The 27,109-nt window shown below is 37.5% G+C and overlaps 1 pseudogene; it reads right to left on the minus strand.

Annotated features, from left to right (window-relative positions):
• Window positions 1–3,071: 3,071 nt before the first annotated feature.
• On the minus strand, window positions 3,072–27,109 carry LOC101414126 (heterogeneous nuclear ribonucleoprotein A1-like; annotated as a pseudogene).

Raw genomic sequence — 27,109 nt, forward strand, 5'->3', positions numbered from 1 at the left:
GACATTTGAGGAGAGCATGATCACTGCCCCCATGCTTGGAAAGTTGGCCTTCTACTCCACCAGAGTACAAAGCGTCTATCCACAGATGACTCTCACAATTTACAATCTAATGCAGTTTGCCCTGATGGATTTCAGACTTGCTTAGGACCAATGACCCCTGTTTTACTTCCAATTCTGTCCTTCTGGAATGAGAGTCTATCCTATAAATCTTCCACCATTGTACTTCAGAAGAAGAAAACTTGTTTGTTTTCTAGGTTTTACAGACCCACATACAGAGAGGAATTTTGTCCCAGGGTGGACCATGCCCATAATTGACTTTGAGAGATTTTTGTACTTAAAATTGTTACTGAATCAGCTTAAGGGTTTGCGGTTGTTAGATGAGATGAATCTATTTTGCATGTGGGGGGAACATGGTTTTTTGGGGGTCCAGAGGGCAGACTGTTGGGAATTGAATCACAAAAAGACCTCTTGTGGGTGTAAACCCATTTTCCAGTAAGGTCTTTGAATGATTTTATTAGTGAAGATGAGGCCAAACTGAATGAAGTGAGCCTTTTTTTTTTTAAAGTATTTTTTTAAATTTTTTTAATTCATTTTTTAATATTACATTCAAAAAATATGAGGTTCCCATATACCCCCCACCTCCCCTTGAAGTGAGCCTTAATCCATTATTAGTGGAGTCTTGATAAGAAGAACACTGAACAGGAGGAGAAATCAAAGGTGGAGACAAAAAGAGATAAGTCACCATATTATGGAGGCAGAGGCTGAGCCACCACCAGAACACTAAAGATTAAAGAGAAAACATAGCCTGAAGATAGTTTGACATTGGACTTTTCACCTCTGAAACTGAGAGACTAAATTCTGTTGCTTCACACAACCCATTCCGTAATATTTTTAACATCAGGCCTGGAAAACAAAGATACTCTGTATCCATGTCTAGTAGACAATGAGGTCCATAAGAACAGTGGCATTATGTCTTATTCATAACTCTCTGAAATCAGATGATTATCTCCATTTAACAGATAAGAAAATGGAGGCTGACAGAGGTTAATAACTTGTCCAAAGTCTCACAACTAGCATGTGGTGAAAAGAGAGGTATAACTTCAGTCTATCTGACTCCAAAGACTGACTAATAGACACAAATCTATTTGTAGAATAAAATAAGTGGGAAGGTGTAAGTGAATGTACAATACTAGAGAATCACGTAGTGTGGTGTCTCTGAAGCATAACTCTCTGGCTTCAAAGTCTTATTCTATCATGTGCTAGCAGTTACTTAACTACTCTACGCCCCTGTTTCCTCATCCCCAAGGTGGGAATTATAACAGTTTCGACCCCACACGAATGCATGAGGATTCATTGAATTAATAATGTAAATTGCTTAAAACACTGCCTGACATAGGGAAAGTACCCAATACACAGTAGATATTATTATTATGATTTAAAAGTAAGATTATTTATTTCCATTCATGAGGGGGTAGAGAAGGATTCATAAAGATCATATGTCATAAAACCTTAGGTGTAAATTATATTTAAACAAGCTAAATATGTTTTTCTCTACAAACATGATGAGTTCGTTTTCTGAAGACAGTGCCATGCAATCCCAGCTTCCTCATAAAATCCCTCTTTTCACCCCCTTCTCACTCTGCTGTCAGTGAGCACTTTCAGGCTTTCCATTTGCCATGGGGCTGTGCTATTTAACATTCTGAACATGATATGTTATTCTATCCTGCCCCCTCCTCCAGCCTTTACTCCCATTTTGCAAAGCTGACTGTCTTCCCACTTTTCATCCCTTTAGACAATTCATTTCCTCTCGAACATTGATTTAGTTGACCTTCAAACCCAATCCTCCCACTCTCACCTCTGGATGTTCTTCATGTTACAGGCCTGCATCCCTTCTCCTTTCTCTTTGCTTATTCCATAGCAATTTCTCTTCTCCAAGGAACCTTTTCTTAGTAACAGGAAAGGGGGGAGTTTTCCATTGCCTCCTGATTTTCTATGTTTAAACCTTCTCTACATAACACTCTTCAGAATATATTCACCCTTTGGCTCATATGGATTAATATACTAATATAATTTCATGTATGTGCTTCTATTATGTGCTATCTGGGTTGGGTCATGTGTTTCTAGCAAATAGTAAATTTCAGGATTTATTGTGAACATAAAAGTGCACTGGTCTAGATACAACCTCAGGTATTGGTTCTTCTAAGGGCTACAGAGACCCACAGGTTCTATGGTCATGGCAAATGGAGTTCAGTGCCATGTCAGTTAGCCCTACTTTGGAGTTTGTGTTTCTGTGTGATAGAGATGGACTCAGATATGATCTTTGTTCACAAGCCTCTCCTGTTGCTTTTACCAGATCTGTAGTTGGCACTGGAGTTTAGTGTGTACCCAGGGGACCTGAATCTCTGGACTGACCATGTGATAGCCAGGCCCTGAGCCTCAACAGACTTGCAACTCCTACACTCTGGTTTATTGGACTTACCCCACTCAGCTAACATGGAGGTGAAGAAGGTCAACCACCACTCCAGGGAGCCAAGAGTGCCTACAACTGAAAGCAGGAGAATTGCTTCCAGCATCCATGTGGAATCTAAGCCCCCTCTTGATATAGATGTGAGTGGACACACCCATTCCAAGGTCCACAGGATGGAGGAATAGAGTAAGGATTAGAGTGGACTTACTGATATTCTATTCATGAACTATTGTGATTAGTAATCGAAGAAAATGTGGCATTGGTGTGGAGAAAGTGGCCATGGTGGCTGCTGGGGGTAGGGAGTGGGAGGAAGAGATGTGATGTGGGGGCATTTTCAGGACTTGAAGTTGTCCTGGGTGGTGCTGTGGGGACAGTTACCAGACACTGTATGTCCTCCCATGGCCCCTTGGGTGGACTGTGGGAGAGTGTGGGCTATGGTGTGGACCATTGACCATGAGGTGCAGCGGTGCTCAGAGATGTATTCACCAGGTACAATGAATGTCACATGATGATGGAGGAGGTTGTCATTATGGGGGGAGGAGTGGAGTGAGGGGGGTGGGGGGTATATGGAGATCTCCTTTTTTTTTTTTTAAAGACACATTTTTTCAGCGTCATGATCAGACTATTACATTTAGCAATCAACAGCATGGGTGCAAAAAAAAAAAAAAATCTACATTAAAACCCTTTGTTGGAATGCTTTACACTTTCCACAGAACAGAAACTAAAATAACCTGTTATACAATTAGTCACAAATACAGTCCTCGTGTTTTTTTGCCCATACACATGAGTATTGTCTAAAACATGTCTTCTTTGTAGCAGCTAGGCCCTGCCACCACTGTGCTTGGCTGAGTTCACAAATCTGTTGTAACCTGTAGCTTCCCTGTCACTTCTCTGGCTCTCCTCTCCTGCTAAGCTTTGTTTCCCTGCAGTAATTAAAACCTTCTGCCACTGCCATAGCTACTGCTGCTGCTGGAACTGCCATAGCCACCTTGATTTCATGGTTTGGCAAAGTATTGGCCTCCACCCCCATAAGGGCCAGAGCTTCTGCCTCTAAAGTTTCCTCCCTCCATGGGTCCAAAATTTGAAGACTGATTGTTGTAATTGCCAAATTCATTGTAGCTTCCACCACCTCTAAAATTGCTTCCATCATTACCAAAGCCATTATAGCCATCCCCACTGCCTCTATATCCACCACCACCTCGGCTGCCACCAAAGCCACCTCTACCACTGAAGTTTCCTCCACTACCAAAGTTGTCATTCCCACCAAAGCCACCTGCACGACCGCCACCAAAGTTCCCTGAACCACTTCGACCTCTTTGGCTGGATGAAGCACTGGCCATCTCTTGCTTAGACAGGGCTTTCCTTACTTCACAGTTGTGGCCATTCACAGTATGGTATTTTTGAATGACAATCTTATCCACAGAGTCATGGTCATCAAAGATTACAAAAGCAAAGCCTCTCTTCTTGCCACTGCCTCAGTCAGTCATGATTTCAATTACTTCAATTTTCCCATACTGCTCAAAATAATCTCTTAGGTGATGCTCTTCAGTGTCTTCTTTAATACCACCAACAAAGATCTTTTATGTCTAAGTCAGAGTCTCCTAAAGATCCTGGACAGCTGTGGAAGCTCTTCATCGGAGGATTAAGCTTTGAAACAACCGATGAGAGTCTGAGAAGCCATTTTGAGCAATGGGGAACACTCATGGACTGTGTGGTAATGAGAGATCCAAACACCAAGCGCTCCAGAGGCTTTGGGTTTGTCACATATGCCACTGTGGAGGAAGTGGATGCAGCCATGAAGGCAAGGCCACACAAGGTGGATGGAAGAGTTGTGGAACCAAAGAGGGCTGTCTCAAGAGAAGATTCCCAAAGACCTCATATTTTTTTAATTAACATTAAAAAAATAAATACAAAAAAATCACTGGTATGCAATTAGAAATTTTTAATGATATTGATGATAATGATCTATTAAGAAGTGTTCTACTAAAGGGCCAGAGAGTTGTTCGTATATAATTCTCATGTGAGTCTGGGTCCAAGTTTTCAGTCACAGTCATACTCAAAAGACTCTTTCACCTAAATCGAAAGAAGGACATTAATCCATTTTTATACCTTCTCCTCTTAATTCAGTACTAGAAATTTCATGATGGAAATAACAAATATGACCCACACTTGCTGGTCTTAAAAGTATTAATGAGTTTACCAACTGAAAGTATACTGTGAAACAACACTTTACAGTGTTTCTTGCTTCCTCTTAATGTTTTAGCATGAGCACCCTCTTTCTCTTCTTTCTCTTATTTTGCTCTCTCTTTATTTGGAGAAAGAGTTATTTTGAATTTTGTCTTTTACTTTATTTATTCTTCTTTTAAAATATAAGTGGTGTTACTTTTCTTTGTTATATATACATAGCTTGAAATTTAGAAAAATAAGCCCCTGTCACACAATACCCTTCCTCAGAGACATTCAAAGCTACTAGTTTCTAAGCTTAGAAGAGATATTTTATGCTCACGCAAGTGCCCAAACTCTCCAATATTCTTCCAGAGACTATTATCCCTTTGGAAGCCACATACCAATTTTCTTTACACACATTTGAGTGTTCTGTGCTCTTCCTAGACTCTCACTCCTACCCCTGACAGCACCCACAGAACTATACTCAGGGTCTTCTGGGAATCTCTCCAGGCTCCACCTCTCAAACGTTTCTTCTGCACTTGCTTTTTCACCCTCGGTATGTTCAGTTTTCCTTCCTTCAAATGTGGCCCCTTTAGATTAATGTTTTCTTTGTATTCAGGGTTGGTTCTTAATTTTGACTTTATGCCCTGATTACCACATTTTATATCTCTCTTGGCTCCAGGCTCTGCAGGTCACAGGCAAATATAATCCTCTTCCATGCTCAGCTCTGACTCCTGGAACCTTTCTATGAGTCCAGTGCCCTAAATCTTCATTTCATTAGGAATACAATTTGGATCTTCAAGGCTAAGGCCAGCTGACCTTGGGAATACACACACATGTTCCATCTTTCTTTCTTCCTTTTGGAAAAAACAGGCTTTCTCCTCCTTTCGACCCATGCCATTGTTCCAACTTGTTCCCTTTTATTTCTTACTTTTTTATGCCCAGCCATTATCAGAGTTCTCAGCCCAACTGGGCTAATTAATTCATGCTCTTTTTGAAAGCAAGAGCTAGTAAAGGACAACAATAGTAGTCAGGTTAGTGAAAAGGAACCTCAAGCTCTTTATCCAGTAATTGACTAGCATACCCTTGTGACTAGAAACAGAAGCTTCTCCAAGCACATAAATAGTTTGCCATGTCAGGAGCACTCAGCTATATCTTATATAATTTTCCCTCCAGCATTTAGGAGAAAAGACACCCCAAAGACCGTGTTAATCAAAGTAGTTGATGAAATATTCAGTACCATACTAGAAAAAAATCTAGTTTAATAAAGAGTACATTCAGTCTGTGTCCTTTCAAGTTGAACTTTTTTATTATGCCAACCAAATGAATATGTGGGCATATCAGTGCTTTCATTAGGCAGGGTCACAAATTCATGGAATTGGGGGTCTTTGAATTATGAGAAAGTTGACTATAGTAAAGTAGTGTTCTCAAGGCAAATAATGAATTTCAAATAAGCAACTGGAAAATAAAACTGATTGTGTACTCCTTGTGTAGAAAATAAAGCAAGCTATTAAAATACTCATAATATATTCAGATCTTATTACTTATCTCTATTTCTCTCTAGAAAATTATAATTCACTTTTGTAAGTCAGTCATTAAAATGGCTCTCATAAGATTTCCAGGAAGATGGCATCAGAGTAGGCAGGCAGGGCTCAACCCTTTCACAAAAACAATAGAGAAAGAACATAAAGCTGTCTGAGGGACGTGCTTTGGGGGTTAGCAGACCAGACAATGCTGTGCAATCCCCAGTAGGGTGAGGGAAAAAGAGACCAAGAACCCAAAATGACAACCGTGAGTTACTAAACCCCTGTGGCAGGTGAAATGACACCCAGCCCTCATGCAGTCTGGATAAAACCCATGCATGGCTCACTGCAGTTGACTGAGAGAGGAATATTTGCCTTCCCCCCTGGAAAGAGAGGGGTGCAGTGGAGGGCAGAGAGTGGTTTCTCTTCAGCAAATTTGGCCAGCAAAGCCTGCTTTGAATATCAGTTATGGCCAGACCAAAAGCAGGGTAAGCAGAATTGAAAGAAACACCTCCATTGGAAGTTTAACCAGGGAGCACCATCTGCTAGGAAACTACAAGGAGATAAACTGCTTTTAGGTTTCTCTTAGCCCAAACTCCTGGGCCACAATAGAGAGTCCCTGCCTGATTTTGATAACTTAAACTGGGCAGTTTTAAAGACTCAGAATAAGATGAACCAAAAATCAAAGAATGGCCATGAAAAAGAAACCCACTATGCAAGAGAGAGAAATTGACAGAGTAAATTCACCAACATATTCAGATACCTACACATCATCAACAATTTACAAACCATACTAAGAAATAGGAAGAGATGGCCCAGCCAAAGGAACAAACCAAATATCCTGCAAGATAACAGGTTTTAAGGTAACTAATCAAAGATAATCACACGAAGTTCCTAAATCAATTCAAAGAGTTGAAGGAAAATATGAATAAAGAGATAAAGGACATTAAGAAGGCATTGGGTGAGCATAAAGAACAATTTGAGAGTATGCAAAGAAAAGTAACAGAGTTATGGAAATGAAAGACAAAATGGATGAGATTAAAAATACATTAGAGGCAAATAACATCCAACTTGAATTGCTCAAAGTCAAAATTAGTGATTTCAAGGACAGAATGTCGGAACTGGAAAAGACAAGAGAGAAGAACGGGAAAAAAATGGAACAGGATCTCAGGGAATTGAATGACAATGTGAAACATACAACCATACACATTATCAGTGTCCCAGAAGGAGAAGAGAGTAAGAAAGGAGCAGAGAGAATGTCTGAGAAAATAATGACCAAAAACTTCCCAATCCTTACAAAAGGCATAAATATCAATATGCAAGAAGAGCTATGCACCCCAAACAGAATAAATCTGAATAGACATATACCGAGACACCTATAATTCAGAATGAGAACTATCAGAGATAAAAAAAGGATTCTGAAAGCATCAAGAGAAAATCAAAGCATTTTCTTGTTTGTTTGTTTTTGTTTGTTATTATCATTATTGAAATAATGAAAATGCTCTAATAATGATTGAAGTGATGAATTCATAACTATGTGATTATACCAAATACCATTGATTGTACCCTTTAGATGAATTGCATGCTTTATTAATATATACCAATAAAATTGATTTGTTTAAAAAAGAAGCATCACATATAAGGAACCTCAATAAGATTAAGTGCCAATCTCTAATCAGAAACCATGGAGGCAAGAATGTGATATGATGTATTTAAGGTATTGTAAGAAAAACTGCCAGCCAAGAATTCTGTATCCTGTAAAATGATTCTCATTTGTTTGTTTGTTAATATGGAAGCATGGGTGCTTTGAATTTTCCAATTTTTATTGCCATAAAATGTGGAGGTGCCTGGGAAGTATAATATCCAACACTTAAACAATGTGACGTCATTAGAAAATGGCTTTTCATTTTAATTTCTAGCATTATGGGATCTGTACCTTGTATGTAGAAGTTTCAAAACCTTAAGGATTATTAGCAAACTAAAAATGGAACAATTAAGTTATTCATTACCAGATGTACATGACTGAATAACTTGGTGGGAAGCTTCTCTACAGTATATATTTTACTGTATAAATTTTGTCTGTTAGTGACTTGAGTTACCAAAATAATTGCCACTGATCGTTCAAAAACATATATGGCTTTGTTCAAGAGCAATATGTTCAATACTTTGTACATACTTATCATTTCTGTTGAAGCTATCCTAGAGTCCACTGATAGTGAAGCTTCCACGGACATAGAACTTGGCTTATAAAATTAATCCCTTACAAACCACAAGTGTGAACATATGATTAAAACTACATTTAGGTGGACTGGAACTGGTAAATGAAACATCTAATCCTGCTGGTTTTGATTTAGTCCCTCTCTCAAGGATAAAAATGGTTTGGCCATGAGTCAAGCAAGGCAGTATGAAATAAAATAGAAGGTCAGCTAAGAAGGTATTTCACTTACCTCATCTCTTCTTTCCCATTCTCATGTTTGTTTCATGTTATATTCAATTAATCTTCCTGAACAAATAAAAACTACAGATAAAGGCTATGAACGACTAACTCTGAGAGATGAATAAGTCAAAGGCAATGATTACACCTGCCCTTCTCACTTTCAGCTCTACAGAAATCTCCCCACATTTAGCTTATGTTGAACCCATTCTCAAATACTTAAATGTACATGGTTTTCAAAGTCAAGTTCAAGATAAAATGTGCATAGTCATATCTTACTTAGCACCACTAACCAAAACCAGTAAGGAAAATGAGCTAAATTGGACCATGAACTATCAGATCTTTTTTGGTTTCAGTGGAGAAAACACCAGCGCTGAGCTAGCTGTGAGTGCAACTAACTTTCAAAAGGGAAAGAATATCAGAAAGTTAATGTAATAAGGTTCTTTTTATAGGTTCTTAACAATATCAGTCACTATAAAATGTTCAGCTTTGATTAAAGTCTTAAATGTATGAAATATATAAATGTTTTTGAAATTTTTATCAACTTTCTTACATATGCAATCAAAATATCAAGTCTATATTAAATACCTAATTAAAGAAAAATAAATAAATTCTGTCCCAGAATTCTCAGAATTGGGGTTGAGCTATGGGCTAAAGTAAACTTATTGGTATGCTACTATAGACTTACTGTGATTCTAGTAATGGAAAAAAATTATATCATTAATGTGGAGGCAGTGGCCATAGGAGGTTCTGAGGGCAGGGAGAGGGAAAAACAGATGTAATATAGGGGCATTTGGGGGACTTGGGAATTGTCCTGAATGACATTGCAACAACAGATACAGGCCATTATAAATATTGCCATAACCTACAGAAGTGGGTGAGAGAGAACGTAAACTACAATGTAAATTTTAATCCTCCCTTAGTGGCAATGCTCAAAAGTGTGTCCATCAATTGCAATGAATGTACCTCACTAATGAAGAATGTTGTTAACGTGGGAAAATGTGGGAAGTGTGGGGAATGGGGCATATGGGAACCCCCTATATTATTTATGTGACACTTGTATAATTTAAGTATCTTTAAAAAATAAAATAAAAATAAATCTGGTTTGCTAAGAGTTTGATCATGGGTCCTTTAAACATTGACTAGGAATGTAGAAAGTCATAATAATCTTCATCAGAAAATATGTACTGAGTACCCTCATTGTGCAAGTAGACCCAGGAATGAAAAGTATGAAACAATTCTTGCACTAAAAAGCTTGGGATCCAACTGCGGATATTAGAGGTGGCACAGTGGATGGAAACTATCACCTTTGGACTAGATTTAGAAATCTTTACCACTTACTAGCCTCAGGATCTCAGTTTCCTCATTTTAAAAACGGCATGTTAATAGGTAGTTTGCATAAAGTTGTGGTGGTAAGTACCCATTTTAGGGAAGCGGATTTGGCTCAACTGATAGAGAGTCCTCCTACCATATGGGAAGCCCAGGGTTCAAACCCAGGGCCTCTTGACCCATGTGCTGAGCTGGCCCATGCACAGTGCTGATGCATGCAAGGAGTGCCATGCCACACAGGGGTGTCCCCCATTTATGGGAGCCTCACACACAAGGAGTGCACCCTGTAAGGAGAGCCACCCCGAGTGAAAAGAGTACAACCTGCCCAGAAGTAGTGCACACATGGAGAGCTGACACAGCAAGATGACGCAACAAAAAGAGACACAGATTCCTGGTACCACTGACAAGAATGCAGGCAGACACAGAAGAACACACAGCAAATGGACACAGAGAGCAGACAACATGGGGGGGCAATAAATAAACAAATAAATCTTTAAGAAAAAAAAAAGTACCTATTATAGTGCCTAGCACAAGTGACCACTCAAGAAATGATAGCTATTGTTATTTTAATATACCTTAAATCAATGCATTGATAATTTGCTCAGATGGTATAGAGCAGAAGGAAGTTTTAAGCATTTTACAACTCTATTTTCTCACATAATATCTACTATTTTAGTTTCATTCAATAAGCAATTTCAAATGGTCTTCTCTTAGGTGCCAGCCCCATGATAGCCAAATGGTACAAATATGAAGAAGAGAATTGTGTCATCACAGTCTAGCGGATAGGACAGATACGGATACAAGCTAATAAATCTCTATTAGAGTTACACATACAATTCTATAAGAAGAAAGATGGCAGCAACTCATCCACAAGAGTTCAGAGAGGGGTGGAGAAGGGAAGAAGACAAAAGCTGCAGAAAAGAGCTGGGTGAATTAGAGCAGGCTGGGCAGGTCGAGAAAGTGTTAGAAAAGCTAGGGGAGATAGAACATTCTAAGTAGAAAACACTCTCTCCTCCACTTTTGTTAATAGAAAATTAGCCTCAATGGGCCCAAAGACAGGGTATCTCCATTCCCTCCAGCCAGCTCATTAAAAGCCCAGCCTGTGCTCACACTGCAGAAGCCTGGACAGGAAGGAGACAGAGGCAGGTAGGGGCTTAGACACCCACGGAATTCATAAGAAGAGGGTAGCTAGTATTTTACCTTTTATTTGGTCCAAGACCTCTGGTTGAAGTACCTGGAAGAGTAGATGTGGGAATATTTCAACAAACAAGAGCCTGGGGCTTCAGCAATTACCCAAATTCCCTATTGTGGACTTGGGGGAATGATAGCAGTTACCCAGGTTGTAAAGATCCACAGAAAAGCTGGAGGTATTACGAAGCTTCCCCAGAAGGCAGTTTGAAACAGTCAAATGCATTTCAAAGCTTCTAGAACAGAATAAAAATAAAGAGTGCTGTAATTTAAATGTTAATATCTCATTAAGTTTTATGTGTGGGGGAAACAGGGGAGGCAGTTCTGTAGTCGCTTTTCCAGAAGCAGATAATGTAGCAATCAACAGCTGGCTGCCCTCAACCCAGACGTTTTATGCTACCTTTGTGATCCATCTTCCCTGCTATGTGATAACATCAAATCAGAAGAGGCAGCCTTGGGGGCGCTTTATTCTGAGGCCAGATCACAGCATAGGAAGGAACAAGGTTACGTAAAGAAAGAGCAGCGCTTCTTGGTGCCCAGGACTGCTGACCAGGTGGGGTGGGATGAGACAGCTCTGAGCATTTCCTGGCAACGCATAAGGCAGCTGAGCTGTTGATCAGGCTAGAACCACCCCATCAATGTGGGTTAATTAAATGCTCCAGCACCTACTAAAGCAACTCGGAGGCATACCACCACACTTCTCAATGAGCATTTTAGGGAGGATCAATTATAGTAAAGCAAATAGAATAATATTCTGTGGGGAGAAAGCACTAAAACCTACATTAAAATTTTACCCTACTGTATCAAAACTACTTGTAGGATGTCAATCAGTGTTTTGAAGTATATGCAAGGGGTAGGGGATTCCTACTATTACAAGTGTTGTGCAAATGATAAAAATGCTTTATTGGCATTACTAGTGCTATCAATTTCTAGAACTACTAATAGCTAATCCTTGTTAAAGTTCTATTGTCTTTCAGGAACAATTTTAAGCATGTTAAGTGGGTTACTTTATTCAATCCTCACTGGACTGAGAAGTGAACTCTATTGCAGGTACTATTATTTACCACATTTTTCAGATGAGACAAGGATGTTAGGAACGCTCAAAGCCACGCAGCTAATTAACAGTGGAGTCAGAATTTGAACCTAGATTTCAGAGTCTTAACTGTTCTAAGCCCTGCTACCTCCCTTCCAGGCAGGAGAGCAGGAGGCCCATGTGCTATGAGAAATATCTGTCCTTATAGCACCTCTAAATGTTTCCAAAAATAATTGTATCACCACCTAATGTCATATCTTAATGCTGCCTTGTTAAGGAAAGTAATCTTACAGTTCATAAGCAGAAAAAAAAAAACCTCAGGGACTAAATTCAGGCTGAAGTGTCAAGAACCAATGGAGAATTGTATTTCTCAGAGGCTTCCCCTGGATGCAGAGGAGCCAGTACTGGCAAAGTAACAGATAGCAGGACAGGGCCTGGCAAGCACACATTCATTGCTTAATTTGCAATATTGTCAGGAGTCACTGTTAAGCACAATCTTAACTCAGTTTCTTTTTTTACATTGTCTACATTATGCTACAAGGCTTCAGGTATATATGCACAGCAGTGTTTCATGAGCAGAGAGGGCAGCACTAAATGTAAGACACCTGTCATAACTGTGGATTATTAGGGAGAGCAGTGTGGGTTTTTTTAATTCTTACAGAGAGCTCTCAAATGGTGCTGCCCAAATCACCATTCAATCTATATCAATCTCTTCTGTTTCTGAGTTCTTATCGTATATATGCTGTATATTAATCATGCTGGCTTTTTAAAATTAATTTATTTTTTAATTTAATTGCCTTTTTTTTAAAGATACATAAATCACAAAAAATATTACATTAAAAAAATATAATAGGTTCCCATATACTCCATACCCCACCCCACTCATTTATTGCTTTGAATTTTAATGTCATTATTTTATGTATGCATAAACTCCTTTCCCCATCTGAGAAGAATGAGTATTCATTATATTTTCTTTTATACTCTTTTCTGTGTTTAGAAAAGTTCTGTATCCATTGTAATCACTCAATAAATATTTTAAATATTATAAAACATCCTCATTAACCTATTGAAGTATATTGTTTTATTTAACAAATTTCTTTGTATTTTACTCTTCTTGCAGTCTTTCTGGAAAAGCTCATAGATCGTAGGGATTATTTGTGTTCTTTCAAAGTTTGAAAGAAATCACTAGTGAAGCTATCCATTTTAGGTAGTGTGTAGTAGGAGAAGATTTTATAGATTAAGTTTTTTTCCTAAATGATTAATCTACCAAGATCTTCTACTTCTTGTGTCAATTTTGACACTTTATATTATTTGTTTTATTTAGGCTTTCAAATTCATAAAACTAAGTTTGAAATTGGGAAAAACATCCTGCCACTTTAATTGACCTCATACATTACTATAAATAATTTTCTTATTTTTAACTTTGTGTTTTTTCTCACATAGATTTAATGATTTTTGTATTATGCACATCAATTAAAATATTAGAAGTTCTATTTATCTGTTCAACCATTTTATATTTTCTTGTGTCTTCAGTTATTCTACATTTCCTGTTGTTTATTTTTCTTACTCTCTTTTTTGTTGTGGGTGTTGATATTTGTTCATTTTTGTTTGTTTGGGGGTTTTATAATTCCTTTTCCTAAAGACTAAATATTGGTATGTTACTGCAAATCACCTCTCCAATCATCCATGAACTCCTGAAGTTACCAGAGTAAACTGAAAGTTCTTGAAAGGCAAATGTTAAAATTAAAAAGTCATTTTGCTAATGATTCATGATATAACCTCTCTTTACCTCAAATTACATTATCCAAAGATACAATGAAACAAAACTTTTTTTCTTTCCACTGTTATCTTATTTGACCACTGTTTGTGTTTCTTTAAAACACACACATATACACTCTATATTCTCTTGTTTATGCCAAATTTTTCTTATTTGATAAAACATCTCATTTAATACCACAGAAAAGAGAGAATATGTTTTTTGTTTTTGTTTTTGTTTTTGTTTTTTGAGGTATCAGGGACCAGAGATTGAACCCGGGACTTCATATGTGGGAAGCTGGCACTCAACCACCGAGCCACATTGGCTTCCCTGAGTTGGTTTTTCATTTGTCTTGCTTGTTGTTTGTTTTTGTTTTTTTAGGAGGCACCAGGAACTGAACCCGGGACCTCTCGTGTGTGAGGTGGGTGCTCAACTGCTTCAGCCACATCTACTCCCAATATGAGATTTTTTTAATCATTCTTTTTTTTAATTGTGGGATATTTCAGGGTTTATATTTTCTTTTTTTAAATAAAATTTTATTGAAGTATACAATTCATACATGAACATGCATAAACAATAAATATATAGTAAAAATTGTGAATTTACAAGATATGCATAACATCATACAAGGGTCTCATACATCTCCCAACAACACCTTACATTAAATGTGAAACTTTTATTATAAGCTATGAAAGAGCATCATCAAAATATTACTACCAACTACAGCCCATATCTTACATTTAGTGCAGTTTCCCCCAATCCACCCAATTATTAACACCCTACAATAGTATTATACATTTGTTATCATTCAAGAGAAAACATTTTCATATTGTCCTGTTAACCATAGTCCATCATCCACCGGATTCTCTGTGTTATACAGTCTCATCCTTGTATAATCCATTCAAAGTGTACACTCAGTGGCTCTCATTTTCATTGAAGAGTTGTGTTGTCATCACTTCAGTCAATTTTAGAATGTTTTCATTACTCCAAAGGAAAAATTCTGTACGCCCCTTATACCCACCTATTGTTGTCCCTTAATATCACACACACAAAAAAAAACATGTCTTGCCATTGCTGCAAAATAGTACAATATTACTGTTAACTATCTTCTATTTCTGAGTTCTTGATTCAGTTCCATTGGTTAATCTGTCCATCTTTATGCCAACATATCCTTTCTTTGTTTGTGTGTTTGTTGGTTTGTTGTGTTTAAGGAGGTACAGGGATTGAACAAGCAGGTGCTAAACCACTGAGCCACACCCACTCCCCAGCACCATGCTGTTTTTACCGCTGTAGCTAAGTAATATGCTTTAAAGTCAGGAAGTGAGAGTCCTCCAACCATTATTCATTTTAAGATATTTTTGGCTATCCACAACCCTCTACCCTTCCAAACAAATTTGACAATTAACTTTTCCATTTCTGTAAAAAAAGGCTGTTGGGATTTTTTACTGGGATTGAGATGAATCTGTAAATCAGTTTGGGTAGAATTGACATCTTTATGATACCTGATCTTCCAGTCTGTGAACACGGAATGTCCTTCCATTTATTTAAGGCTTCTTTGATTTCTTTTAGCAATGTTATATAGTTTTCTGAACATAAGTCCTTCTTCCCCTGATTAAGTTTATTCCTAAATTTTCATTTCTTTAGTTGCTATTATAAATGGAATTTTTTTCTGATTTCCTCCTCAGATTACTCACTAGTAATGCATGGAAACACTATTTTTGCACATCAATCTTGTATCCGCCACTTTGCTGAAATCCTCTATTAGTTCTAGTAGCTTTGTTTTGGATTTTTCAGGATTTTCTAGATATAGAATCATACCTTAGTGAATAATGAAAGTTTTACTTCTTCTTTCCTATTTGGGTGCCATTTTATTTCTTTATCTAGCTTAATTGATCTAGCTAGAACTTTGAGTACAACATTGAATAACAATGGTGACAGTGGACATCTTTATCTTGTTCCTGATCTCAGTGGGAAAGCTTTCAGTCTTTCACTGTTGAGTACAATGTTAGCTGTATGTTTTTCATATATGCATTTTATCATATTGAGAAAGCTTCCTTCTATCGTTCAGGGTGATTTTTTATCAAGAGAGCATACTATACTCTGTCAAATGTCTCTTCTACGTCAATCGAGCGGATCGTGTGATTTCTCTTCTTCAATTTAACAATGTGGTTTATTACACTAATTGATTTTCTTGTGTTGAAAAACCCTTGCATAACTGGGATAAAACCCACTTGATCATGGTGTATAAAGTTTTTAATGTACTTTTTTTTTAAAAAGATTTATTTATTGATTTATTTCTCTCCCCTTCTTCCCCCCCCCCCCCCCCCCACCCCGGGTGTCTGTTCTCTGTGTCTATTTGCTGCGTCTTCTTTGTCCACTTCTGTTGTTTACAGCGGCATGGGAATCTGTGTTTCTTTTTGTTGCATCATCTTGCTGTGTCAACTTTCCATGTGTGCAGCACCATTCCTGGGCAGGTTGTGCTTTCTTTCGCGCTGGGTGGCTACATGAGTATTTTGTTGAGGATTTTTTTACCTATATTTGATAGAGATATTGGTCTGTAATTTTCTTTTCTCTTAGCACCTTCATCTGGTTTTGGTATTAGGGTGACAGCCTCAAAGAATGCGCTTACAGCATTTTTTCAGTTCAATTTTTTGGAAGAACTTGAGCAAGATGCTGTTAGATCATCTTTGAATGATTGGCAGAATTAACCCGTGAAGCCATCTGGCCCTAGGCTTTTCATCTTTGGGAGGTTTTTGATGACTGTTTCAATCCCTTTACTTGGGATTGGTTTGTGGAGGTCTTCTATTTCTCCTAGTGTCAGTATAGGTGGTTTTTGTATTTCTAGGAATTTGTCCATATCGTCTATGTTGTCTAGTTTTTTGGTGTACAGTTTTTTATAATATCTTCTTAAGATCTCTCTTATTTCTTATTTCTTATTTGGAGGATCAGTGGTAATGTCCTCTCTCATTTCTGATTTTATGTATTTGCATTTTCTCTGTGCTTTTCTGTGTCAGTCTAGTTAAGGACTTGTCAATTTTTTTATCTCAGTGAGCCAGCTTTTGGTTTTGTTGATTCTCCCTATTATTTTTTGGTTTTCAATTTCATTTATTTCTGCTCTGTTCTTTAGTATTTCTTTCCTTTGGCTTGGTTTGGGATTAATTTTCTTTTCTTCTTCTAGTTCCTCCAGGTGTGCAGGTAATTCTTTGATTTTAGCTCTTTCTTCTTTTTTAATGTAAGCCTTGAGGGCTACAAATTTCCCTCTCAGCACTGTCTTTGTGATGCCCCATAGCTTTTGATATGTTGGGTTCTCGTTTTCATTCATCTCAAGATATTTACTGAATTATCTTGCAGTTCTTTGGCCCACTGATTATTTGAGTGTATTTATTGTTTAATCTCCATATATTTATGAATTTTCCCTTTTCCCATCCATTATTGATTTCCAGCTTTATTCTATTAGATCAGATAAAGTGTTTTGTACAATTTAACTATTTTTAAATTTATCGAAACCTATCCTGTGACCCAACATATGAGCTATCCTGGAGATTGATCCATGAACACTTGGAAAGAATGTATATCCTGCTGCTTTGGGGTGTAATGTCTGTTAGGTCTAGTTCATTTATCATATTATTCAAGCTCTCTGCTTCTGAATTTATCCTCTGTTCAGATGTTCTATTCAATCCTGAGAGTACTGAAGTTTCCAACTATTATTGTGGAGACATCTATTTCTCCCTTCAGTTTTGCCAGTGTGTGCCTCATGTATCTTGGGGCACCCAGGTTAGACGCATAAATATTTATTATTGTTATTTCTTCTTGTTGAATTTACCCTTTTATTAATAGCTAAAGAACTTCTTCATCCCTTATTACAGTTTTGCTTTAAAATCTATTTTGTAGTATCATTACTCCAAGTCATTTTTGGTTACTATTTGCCTAGAATACCTTTTCCCAACCTTTCATTTTCAACCTGGTTGTGTTCTTATATCTGAGGTGAGTCTCTTATAGAGATATTTTTCATCCATTCTATTAGTCTATGTCTTTTGATTGGGGAGTTCAAGTCATTAACATTCAGTGGAATTACTGTAAAGGCATTACTTTCTTTTTCCACTTTATCCTTTGGCTCCACATTATTATATCTTATATTTCTGCCATCTTACCCATCCTAATAATCTTCATTTTGACACTATTTTCCAAATCTTTAGTCCTTTTTCTCCTTTCAGGCTGCCCTTTAGAGCTCTTGTAATTCTGGTCTATTGGTGACATATTCTCTTGATTTTTGATTGTCTGTGAAGACTTTAAACTCACTCTTAGTTTTGAAGGACAGATTTACCAGATACAGAATTCTTGGCTGTCAGTTTTTTTCTTTCAGTACCTCACATACATCACGCCATTTTTTTCTCACCTCCGTGGTTTCTGATTCACTTAATCTACTTGAGGTTCTCTTTTATGTAATGCTTTGCTTTTCTCTTGTTGCTTTCAGAATCCTCTATCTCTGATATTTGTCATTCTGAATAGTAGGTGTCTTGGAGTAGGTCTAGGTATCTGAATATGTTGATGATTTTACTCTGATGGTCAATTTCTCTCTGTTGCCTAGTGGTTTTGTTATAGGTTGTTTTTTTTTCATAGCTTTTCTTTGATATTTGGTTTAACTTATTCTGAGTTTTTTAAATCGCCCAGCTTAAGTTATCAAAATAGGCCAGAGACTCACTACTAGGGCACATATTTTCTACCCAGGGGTTTAGGCTAAGAGAAACCTAAAAGCAGGTTTTCTTCTTGTAGTTTCCCAGCTAGCCAGCTAATGGAGCTTATTGGCAAGTCTTTCCATGGAGATATTTCTTTCAACCCAGCTTACCCTGCTTCTGATCCGGCCAGAACTGAGGTTCAAAACAGGCTCTTTTGGCAAAATTCACTAAAGAGAAACCACTCTCCACCCTCTGCCACACCCTCCCTTTTCCCAGGGAGGGTGATGTCTGCTCCCCTCTTAGTCAGCTGCATTGGGTCAAGGGTTGACTCAGGCGGCACACCTTGAGTGTGGGGGATGGGGTGCCCTTCCGGACCACCACAGGGGTTTAGTAACTCAGGGTTTTTATTTCAGGTTCTTCATCTCTCTGTCCTTTGCCCACCACCCCTCAAACCCCCCCACCCCCCACCCCCCCGCAAGTTGTGCCTCACAGTCCTGGTATGCTAACCCCCAAAGCAGTTTCCTTGGGTAGCTTTGGCCCTTTCTCTGTTGTTTTTGTGAGAGAGTTGAGCCCTGACACCATCTTCCCAGAACTCCCTATATTTTCTTGTGTTCTTTAACTACTTTCCTCTTATTTTCTATTGTGAATGTTTTAAATTTGCCCCAGATTATTTTTCTTGTTTACTCATGGGTTGGTAATACTAATCATGTTTTTTCTAAAAAATTTTATCTTAGTAATGCATAGGAAAAAGAGTTTTGTTTACTACTCCTATCAAAACCTCATCACAGGGAAGCGGACTTGGCCCATTGGTTAGGGCATCTGTCTACCACATGGGAGGTCCACAGTTCAAACCCTGGGCCTCCTTGACCCATATGGAGCTGGCCCATGCACAGTGCTGATGTGCGCAAGGAGTGCCTGCCACACGGGGGTGTTCCCGCATGGGGGAGCCCCACGTGCAAGGAGTGCGCCCCATAGGGAGAGCCACCCAGTGTGAAAGAAAGTGCAGCCTGCCCAGGAATGGCGCTGCCCACATGGAGAGTTGGCACAGTAAGATGACACAACAAAAAGAAACACAGATTCCCATGCCGGTGACAACAACAGAAGCAGACAAAGAACACACAGCAAATGGACACAGAGAGCAGACAACCGGGGGGGGGGGGGGGAGAGAAATAAATAAAAAAATAAATAAATCTTTAAAAAAAGAAAACCTCATCACAGATTTTAATCTACAATTGGGTCATAAGCTTCTGAATATCTCTATGCCTACCTTAGTTTTCAACATAATTACTTATTTTGAATCTCTTTCAATGCCTGGCACTGGGTCTTGAACATGGCAGGTACACTATGTATTTTAATAGAATCAAATTCTAAATTCCAAGAGGAGAGATGAAAATCAAGGAGATTATGGATAGGAATCTATTTCCAAATATGTGTGCCTTATCCATCAAAGTACCAGTAATTTTCCATTATTTTTATATCTGGTGGGATCAACTGGCAAATTCCATGACTCCCAACTTTCTTTCTATGAAAGGGGTTCAGAGAATCAAATAACTTAACAAATGCTGGCACATTTGGGCTGGTACAATAGGGTAGTTCTTTAAAATGCACCCAAGCCACAGATGAGACAGAGAAAAAGCTGAAGATTTCCACACAATCACAGAAGGAGTTGGGTTGGCCAACTGACAGACTAAGTAGCCTTCCAGAAAAATAGGAGGGTATTTGTAAGATATCAAGGAATATCTTGAATCCACTAGATCAACCAGATCACTGTGGTCCCTGGTGGGGAGTCTTCATTGCAGTTTGAAAACCCCATTCACCCTCAATCCTAAAAGTATATGGCATTGTGTCTCTCCTTATGGAAATTGCTTACCAGTTTCTAAGCCCTATGCACTTACAGAAACCTTACACCTTTTAACTGTTTCTATTGACCTGTTTCTGTTAATCAAATCACATTTTTGTGGAGCTCCCTATTCAGTGACTGAGGGTTGTAAAGGCACTCTCCCATGCTCTTGCTTTCTCTAACTGCCTCTTTCCTCCCTTCCTCCTTTCCTTCCATGCTTCCTTCTTTCCTTCCTTCCTTTCTTTTAACAAGGGGTGATGGGGGAGATGGTTAAAGGGAAGGGGGTGTTATTGCTTAATGGATGTAGAGTTTCTGTTTGAGGTGAAGAAAAATTTAGGTAATGGATGTTGGTGATGTTAGCATAATATTTTGTATATAATTAATAATACTGAATTCTATACTTGAAAATGGCTGAAGTGGGAAATTTTGAGTTTTATGTATGTGTGGTAGTTTGGAGCTATGTACCCCATAAAAATATGTTCTTCAAGTCATCCATTCCTGTGAGAGTGAACTCTTTAAGACCTTGTGCTGAGGTTACTTCAGTTAAGGTGTGGCTAGCCCAATCAGGATGAGCTATTACTGAAGGCCTTATAGGGAAGGTCACAGAGCAGAGAAGAGGAAGATGCTAGAAGCCGAAAATCAATGGAACCCAGAAGAGAAGGAAGAAGCCAGGAGAAGCCTCCATGTGCATTGCCATGTGACAGAAAAGCCAAAGACTAAGGACTTCTGGCTGCCAGCCCCAAAACGACAGTCTTCTGGGACACAGCATAGCCTTGAGGACGCCTTGGTTCTGGACTTTTACTAGGCTCAAAACCCTGAGCCAGTAAATTCCCATTATTAATGGGAATTTGTATGGTATTTGCTTTAAAAACCAGAAAGTGAAAACATTATGTTACTAAAATAAAAAGTTTAACTCAAAAAGAGAAAGAGGAGAGAGGGTTTATGACTTTTAACAATTTGACTTAATTTTCCAGAGTGGAACCATGATAATGTGTGCCCAGAGAATCAACATCTGAGAAGAGTACAAGTTTAAAAACTTTTTAAAAAGATGATAAGTTTTACCTGTCTAATATTACAAGCTTTGTGGAGGAAAATGCCCTTTTGACATCATAACATCTTCTCAGATGAAAATTTCTTCACAGACAGAAAAATGAATGGTATTTCATTAAAGGTGGCATGTCTGTCTCAGAGATTTATGTAAACTGCATTAGAAATGAGGTGCATACATATTTCCAAGATATATTCATTGTGAAAGTACAAAGCAGTTGTTTATGATGGTTAGTCATCTAAAGGGAGAGAAAGGGAAGTTCTTTGGGAAATATTTACAAATAACTTCAAAAGTATTTGTGAAGTGAATATTTGACTTATCAGTAGAAGTTCTGAGGTTCATGATATTTGGCTTCCAAAATGTGGTTGACAAAGAGATTTTACCATGTGCTTGAAGTACATTCTGACAATCATTTTGAGCTAATTCATGATTTAACTATAGGACATGAGCAATGGCATCTCCAGAGGTGAATAGTTTTATAAACTATGTATGCATGAACAAAATTACATGAAATTTACCATCATGATCCATCCATCTGTTCATTTATTCACTCCTTTATACAACTTTGAGTATTGTGATGCCCAGATAAAGGATTTTCTCCCATCAAACAATTATATTTGGAGCAGGGATATAGTGCAGTGGTTGGTAAGAGAGAAAATGAAAAGATAAGCAAAGGCAAGATTCATAAGACATTCTAAGTTGTTCAGACTTTATCCTGAGGGCACCATGAAATCATTGAAAGATATTAAGCAAGGAAGTGATCTGATCAGAATTGCGTTATGAAAAACACCCTGGCTTCTTTGTGGAGAATTGGAATGGAGCTGGCAGAATGGCAAACCAGACAGGTATGGCAGTAAAGTTAAAGAGAATTAGGCAAGACTGGAACATATATTGGAGAAAGAATCCAGAGGACTTGATAGTTAATTTAATGTGTAGAATGACTTCTAAGGAGGAGTCGACGGTAGAGTTAAAGGGAATAAGCCTAAATGGAAGGAAGTGTCCTTCCTCTTTTATAGTAGAAAAGAAGTATGAAAAACAGCTGTGGAAGCAGATACAAGAAGGTGAGGAATCTCTTGGTTGCTTCAGTTACATTTGGGTCATGAAGGTGAAGTTTTCTCTGAGGACAGACAGGAGGAAGAGGGATTGGAGGTTTGGATTAGATACTTACGGAGGTTCTAATCACATAAAATTAAAATGCCAAAGAAAGACAAAATGCTCAATTATCATCAGTTTATAGAGGAAAAAAAATAGAAAGTAGTCAAAGATATGCAACATGAATGCAAAGAAAAAGGGAGAGAATATTAACATCAGATTGAATAGAATTACATTAACATTTCACACATGGAAAAAGGGCTATTTTAAATTTTCAAATAAAAGTTACCATTCATGACCTCGAAATATAAAACACTTTAACATGTCTTGCCAAGGTGCAGCTGAAAGTAGTTTTCCTCCTCCAGCCAGCACACTCATCAGCTTCCACTGATCTTATCAACAGCATTCCTATTAATGTATATGGGTTGACTCCAAGAGATAGGTTGTGTTTATAGGAATCATATCTTTTTCTAGTATTTACAGAGTATAAATGTCTTAAGAAGTATAAGTTGCCAAACCATATGGGAGAATGCTGAGACACCACAGAAGAAAGATTAATAAAACTTAGGAGTTAGAGCAATTAGCAAAAGACTAATCCTGAAATGAAAATCTATGGTGATGAATATGAACTGAGAACACTGAAGAGAATCTTTTTTTTTTTTTTAATGATATTTCTTGACTATTTGCTACAGGCAAGACTGTAAGAGTTTACATGTTTTAACTCACTGAATCTTAGCAAAGTCACTATAAGGAACTACTATTGTTATCAAGATTAAACAGATGAGGTAAATGAGGTACAGACCAGTTACCGAAGTTACAGAGCTGAAATATGAACCCAGGCAGAACTTAGGTCCTAAACTCTGTGTAATACTGGATTTATTCATAGTGAAATGTCATGGACATAATTAGATATCAGGACAGAATCTGGGTAATCAACATATTAGGAAGACAGAGCATAGGAAGACAAGATGTGGTTTTCCTTTGGGCACTATAATGAACAGGAAGACCTTTCCCATCAAACATATGCTACTTATTCCATCTGATGCAGATATGTCTTACATATATTCAAAACAAGAAAATTTTACACTATGCTTACTTTCTACATTTCTGTTGGGAAATCCCAGGGACTGATTTTTGACAGAATTTGCTTGTACCTTCCTATATTAGTCAACCAAAGGTATGCTGATGCAAAGTACCAGAAATCAGTTGGCTTTTATAAAAGATATTTATCTGGGGTAAAAGCTTACCGTCCCAAGGCCCTAAAGAGACTAACTCAAGATTGCTCCCTCACCAAAGTCAGTTGTCACATGTTGAAGCAAGATAGTTGCTGATCACTTCAAGAGTTTAGCCTTCCTCTATGGACTTCCTCTTCCTCTTCCTCTTGAGGCTCCATGGGCCCAGCTTCTTTCCCATATCAGCTGTAGGCTGGCATAGGGCTTGTCTCTCAGGGCTTCTCATATCAGTCTCAACTGTCTTCCCAAGGTCAACCCGAAGCTGTCAGGCAAAAGGCTCATCTCTCCCCCTGGAGCTCCAGGATCAAAAACGGCAGAGCGCTCTCTTCCCATATGTCTTCTTCAGTGAGTTTCCATTTATATCAGCCCACCAAGGGGGCAGGGACTCGACATGAGTTACACCTTACAGAAGCCCTAAATTGATTTTATCAAGTAAACTTAATCAGAGACCCCTCACTGAATTTAACACAATCAAAAGGTATCATACCCAGAGGAAAAGATTAGTTTACAAACATAATCTTTCTCTTTTTAGAATTCACAAACATAATTCTAAATTGTCACAGTTTGCATAACATGCATTTCTTCATCATGTTGCTTTTTAAAACATTTGATCCTTGAACACATTTAGTGTTTTGTCTGAGTAAAATGAAGTATGAAGTTTTAATTAAATTTAAAACAAAGTAAATATATTAATTAGCTAATTAATTAATATTTTAAAGGTGTTTTACATTATAAAACATAATGGTATCTATACACCCAAGTATACCTGGTGTACATATAAACATTTACAAATGTTAATTCACCATAAAAGAAAATATTAAAATATGAGCCAGGTGTTCTTAATAATAAAAGTAAATATTGATAAAAAGAATGATGGCTCAGGAATTTATTAATAAACCTTGCTCAGTATATTAGAAGTGAATATATAAGCACTAAATCAGGCATAAGGGCTTATAATTATAAACATATTTAATAGCTGCACCATAAATTCTATACTCATATACAGAGTAAGATACATTCCTCTCAAAAGAGTATGAAACCTTTAAAAAACTGAGCATTAGCAAGAGCTCTTTTGATGGCAATGGTAGAAACCTGACCCAAACTAAGTCAAAAAAGCACAGAACTTCTCTATCAGAAAAGAAATGGAGCCACAGTCAAGAGAAAAACAGAAAAAGAGATGAAGAGGGAATCCTGGTAGTATTTGAGTCCCTGGTTCTCACTGAACTGGGACCATATTTGCATCCACTTAACCAGAATTTAATCCAAAGCCCCCCTTTTGTTGTAGCTAGACAGTCCAGTGTTTTTCCCATAGCTTTTCCTCTGTGCCTTGGTCCTATCTAAAGCAACCTAATGGTTGGGGAATAATGCTACTAAGAAGAGAGAATTTTATACTTTGGATTAAACCAAAGGGAACATGGAAGAATCAGCAACCTGGACTTATTTCTATACTTTGGTTTCATAATGTCCCTTTAAGTCCCTAGTAATTGTCTTTGCTTTAACACCTATTTAATCTTATATTGATATAATGCCTCTTGATTTTTTAAAATAATGTAAATGTAATACATCTTTTTCCATACTTTTGCTTTCAACAGATCTTTATCATTGAATTTGAAGTGAGTTTCTTATAGAGACAACAGAGTTGGGTCATGGTTTTTTCAATCCACTCTGCCAACCTCTTTCTTTTAATGGGTGTATTAGTTCTTAAGTCTGCCATTTTATTATTTGTTTTCTGTTTATTTCCTCTCTTTCTGGTTCTTTTCTCTCATTTTCTTATGGGTTATATAAACATTTTTAGTTTTCTAATATGTTTCATTTATAATGTTTTAGAATATATCTTTTTTTAGCTTTTTAATGGTTGCTTTAGATGTTACAAAATACATGTGTAACTTTTCACAGCTTACTGACATACTTTTCTACTTCAAGTGAAGAATCAAAGTCTACTTCCATTTACTTTCACCCCTTTTTAAATAGTTGTTTCAAGTATTTTCTCTCCATACAATGAGTACCATAACAATGGTTATAATTTTTGCTTCAACAATCAAATACAATTTTAAATCTCACAAGGAAAAGGATAGTCTATTTTCCCCCATTTTCCCATTCCATTGTTCTTTTCTTTCTGAAGTTCCAATCTTATTCTGTTATCATTTAATTTCTGTTGGAGACCTCCTTTTAGGCATTATTCAAGGGTAGATTTGCTGGTGACATTTTGTCTCAACACTTTTATTGCCCCATCTTTCCTCAAGAATTGTTTTGCCAGATTTGAATTCATGGTTATCAGTTTTCTTCTTTCAACACTTGAAAACTGTTGTGCCACTTCATTTAAACTGATATTCCCCTGTAGGTAATGCGTTGTTTCTACTTGGTTGCTCTTAAGAATTTTTTCTTTGTCTTTCATTTTCAAATGTTTAATTATGATGTGTCTTAGGATCTGCTCATCTTCTTGAGTTTGTAGGTTTTTGTCATTCACCTAATTGTGAAGTTTTCAGCCATTATTTCTTCAAATACTTCAATCCCTGATTTTCCTCCCTTACTTCTGGAACTCTAAGGATGCAAACGTTAGTTCTTTTGCAATTGTTCCACTGGTCTCTGAGGCTCTGTTAAAAGTTTTTCTATTTTCTCTGTCATTCAGATTAAGTGCATTCTATTGATGTGTCCTCAGGCATGCTAATTCTACCCTTCTTTCCACTCCACTCTACTACCTAGTGTTTCCAGAAATTCTGGGGGAGCAAGAACAAAGCTATTGTATTTTTCAGTTCTGTAGTTTCCATTTGGTTTTTTATTACAACTTTTATGTCTTTTCTGAGATTTTCTAATTTTTCATTTGTTTCATGGAAATTTGTAATTACTTGTTGTGTCAGTTGGCTGCTTTAAAATCATGAACAGATAGCTCCAATACACATTTCATCTCAATATTGGTGTCAGGTGATGTGTTTTCTCATTTAAATTATGATTTTTCTTGTTTCTAGTTCAGTTTTTTTATTGCTTCCTGGATATTTAGGATATTATGTTAGGGGACTCTAGAGCCTACTTGAATCTTTTAGTAGACAATTGCCCTGTTTGGGTTTAGTGAGGAGGTTTTGAAAGCTTTCCTTTGCTCCATTGATACTGCTGCTGGGGGATGATTAGGCAGCATCTATGAGTATGTTTAGGGCAGGGAATAGGTTGACAGCAGAGTGGTGCTAGTGATATGGCTACAGGCAGATCTGGCTACCATTACCTGCCTGGGCATAGCAGGTAGAACTGTAGATTGGTCTTCCCACTGAATATGGATCTTTCCACCAAGCCTCTCTGCTGAAGAAGTCACAGACACAGGCTGAGTGGCCAT

The sequence above is a fragment of the Dasypus novemcinctus genome, chromosome 8 (assembly GCF_030445035.2).
Source record: "Dasypus novemcinctus isolate mDasNov1 chromosome 8, mDasNov1.1.hap2, whole genome shotgun sequence".
Lineage (NCBI taxonomy): Eukaryota > Metazoa > Chordata > Mammalia > Cingulata > Dasypodidae > Dasypus > Dasypus novemcinctus.